Source organism: Poecilia formosa, unplaced genomic scaffold (assembly GCF_000485575.1).
Source record: "Poecilia formosa unplaced genomic scaffold, Poecilia_formosa-5.1.2 Scaffold106, whole genome shotgun sequence".
In the NCBI taxonomy this organism is placed as follows: Eukaryota; Metazoa; Chordata; class Actinopteri; order Cyprinodontiformes; family Poeciliidae; genus Poecilia; species Poecilia formosa.
In genome coordinates this window covers 1878657-1881236 of record NW_006800045.1, presented here as the reverse complement: position 1 = coordinate 1881236, position 2580 = coordinate 1878657, and the positions used below count along the sequence as shown (strand labels likewise).

The 2580-nt window shown below is 37.5% G+C and overlaps 1 protein-coding gene and 1 long non-coding RNA gene across 9 annotated transcripts in view; one reads left to right on the top strand and one right to left on the bottom strand.

Moving 5' to 3' along the window:
- LOC103143252 (uncharacterized) overlaps positions 1–2580 on the top strand; it is a 20425-nt gene that overhangs the window by 12760 nt on the left and 5085 nt on the right. The gene's annotated exons all lie outside the window — the stretch shown is intronic.
- ripor3 (RIPOR family member 3) overlaps positions 1–2580 on the bottom strand; it is a 37214-nt gene that overhangs the window by 34452 nt on the left and 182 nt on the right. For 5 of the 7 annotated variants that reach the window (XM_016675137.1, XM_016675133.1, XM_016675132.1 and 2 more), the window contains exon 1: positions 2440–2580. This exon is cut by the window's right edge and continues 182 nt beyond it. The gene's annotated coding sequence lies outside the window, so the exon portion shown is untranslated. Of the gene's footprint in view, positions 1–181; positions 286–2439 lie in introns of all 7 variants that reach the window. The other 2 variants (XM_016675135.1, XM_016675136.1) reach the window with 1 other exon arrangement.

Genomic DNA, 2580 nt, shown 5'->3' with positions numbered 1-2580 from the left:
TGGAGGATAGGAGGAATAAATAACGGAGGATAGGAGGAATAAATAACGGAGGATAGGAGGAATAAAGGATGCAGGATAGGAGGAATAAATAACGGAGGATAGGAGGAATAAATAACGGAGGATAGGAGGAATAAATAACGGAGGATAGGAGGGATAAATAACGGAGGGCGCTGATTCTGACCCGGTTTGTTGCGTTGATGTTTTTTCTGGCAGCCGGTCAGTTTGAGCTGCACTCACTGATGGGTTCATGAGAAAGCGACACTCTGGCTCTGAGAGCGAAAACTTCTGACGTGAAGACGGGAGGAATGATGGAGAGGAAACACGGAAGATGAGTTTAACTTAAAAATTTGCTTCTGTAATTCACACAACAACTTAAAGTGCATTCACTCGGTTCAATTGGGGACCAAAATTTGTTACCAGCAGCTGCTGTGGTTTTTTTTCACACTGCATTGTGTTAAACCAACCAAACCCTTTGAGCAACCTGATCCCCTCTTCGCCTGTGGGGGCGCTGCACCAAGAACCACTAAAGGAAACGACACTAAAACCTCTGAAGAAGACACTCAGCGCAACTTCCTTTTTCACAAAATGTAAACAAAAGTGGAATAGCGTTAGATTTTTGTGGTTGTAGGATTTCTCTTATGTTTTTTAGTAAAAACCATGAGTCATTTCTCCTGCTAGCGCTGGACTAGCGTGTTTGTTTTGGTTGTATTTACCCAGAATTAGCCCAGCGCTAATGGGAGAAACGTTTCAGTAAAGGCATAAGAGAAATCTTACAGCCACTAAAATCTGATGCTGCTCCATTTTTGTTTACATTTTGTAAAGAAGGAAGTAGTGTTCAGTGTCTTCTTTGGAGGTTTTCGTGTTGTTTCCTTTTGTGGTTCTTGGTGCAGCGCCCCCACAGGCGAGGAGGGGAACAGGTTTCTTTGACAGCAAGAGAGCTGCAGCAGCAGAACATGTAACAAATGTCTACTCAATTATCAGGTGGGGAAAACATTCTTAGAAACAGCAGGACAAAAGAAAAGTAAGGCACGGTGTGTTATTTGGAGAACAAGCAACACATTGCTTAACAACATGAATATGAAACCATTGAAATTCATTTCAAATTTTCAGAAAAGCAAACTGGCTGAATGACTTTCATCCTAAATCTTCCTCAAAAGCCATTTAGTGTTTGATAAATGTGGCAAGGTTTAAAAGTTAACTCTTCTGCATAGCTGAAGATTTACTGTGAAATTGAACCACAAAACAACGCGAGTTCAGCCAAAGTTCCCACTCAAGTGAAGGCTTGATGCAGCTTTTCTGCAGAGATGAAACCTGATATCTGAAAATAAAAGCACAACACAGCAGCAGGCCATGAAAACTAACGGGGGATCAGAAGATTACAACAGAAATGACATGAACTGAAAATCACATCCAGCCAGACTGAAGCCACGACCAACATCTCTGCTGCTCTGTCCCTGCTCCCTCAGATTCAGTGTTGAGAAAAATACTTTATTTAATAATCAATTATTAATTGATGTAAACAGACTGAAAAAAAAATACAATTTGCTGAAAAAAAAAACATTATCAAAGCAGCAATAAAGCCAAAACTGTCCAAAAAATATATACATTTTGCAATTAGAACAAAAACCCTCTGTCTGCAAATACAATAGAACCGTAATATTTATGTCCACTAAATAAAAAGACACAAACACATTTTTTTCTCAGTGTCTGAAGTTAAAGCTGGACAAAATTTTCTTGTTTTAGCTTAGATAAAATCACCAAAACTATTTCTATTTGGCAGAAAACTTGTCGAGTTGGTCAGTAGCTATGCTATTATGACAAAGTACTAGGGCCAAAATAATAAGTTAAAATAAAAAAAATAAAAATAAAATTGTGAAAATAAAATCATTGGATTACCAGACGGCTGCAGCCTCAGGCTGTCTTGTGTTGTTTGTCTTTTTGTTTGTTCTTTGGATGCCAACAAAAACAAATATGCTTCTGTTTGATGTCAGTAGAGGCTGATTGTGGCTCTAAAGTCATAATATTATGACTTTCTCATACATAATTTCTCGTAATACAATTTTTTTTATTATATTTTCAGTTTTTTAGCTTGGCCCTAATTCCATTTCAGGTAAAAAAAAAAAAACTTTCTTATTTCAAGAAGGAATTGAATATTTGTTTATTTGCACCTTATAATATATTTCTACCACTGTATAAAAAAGAGTTAAATAAAACATCTTGCAGAATGTGGTGATTTTTTTTCTTTTTTGTGTCCAATTAATCGTCAGAATAATTGATAACTAAAACAATTGTTAGTAGTCTGTAGCAGGTAGGATACTGACTGCTGTAAGCTAATCTATCTGTTTACTCAGCATAACTTTGAATTGAGACATTAAACAGATTAAACATCAGTGATATAATAATAACAACACGAATCACATGAAAGCAAAGGAAACTCACCGTACAGAAAGGAGAACCAGTTATTCCCAACTGTCAGCGCTGGTCCAGAACGCCGAATGGAGTCATATCTGATGCTGCTTCCTGTGTGTGTGTGTGTGTGTGTGTGTGTGTGTGTGTGTGTGTGTGTGTGTGTGTGTGTGT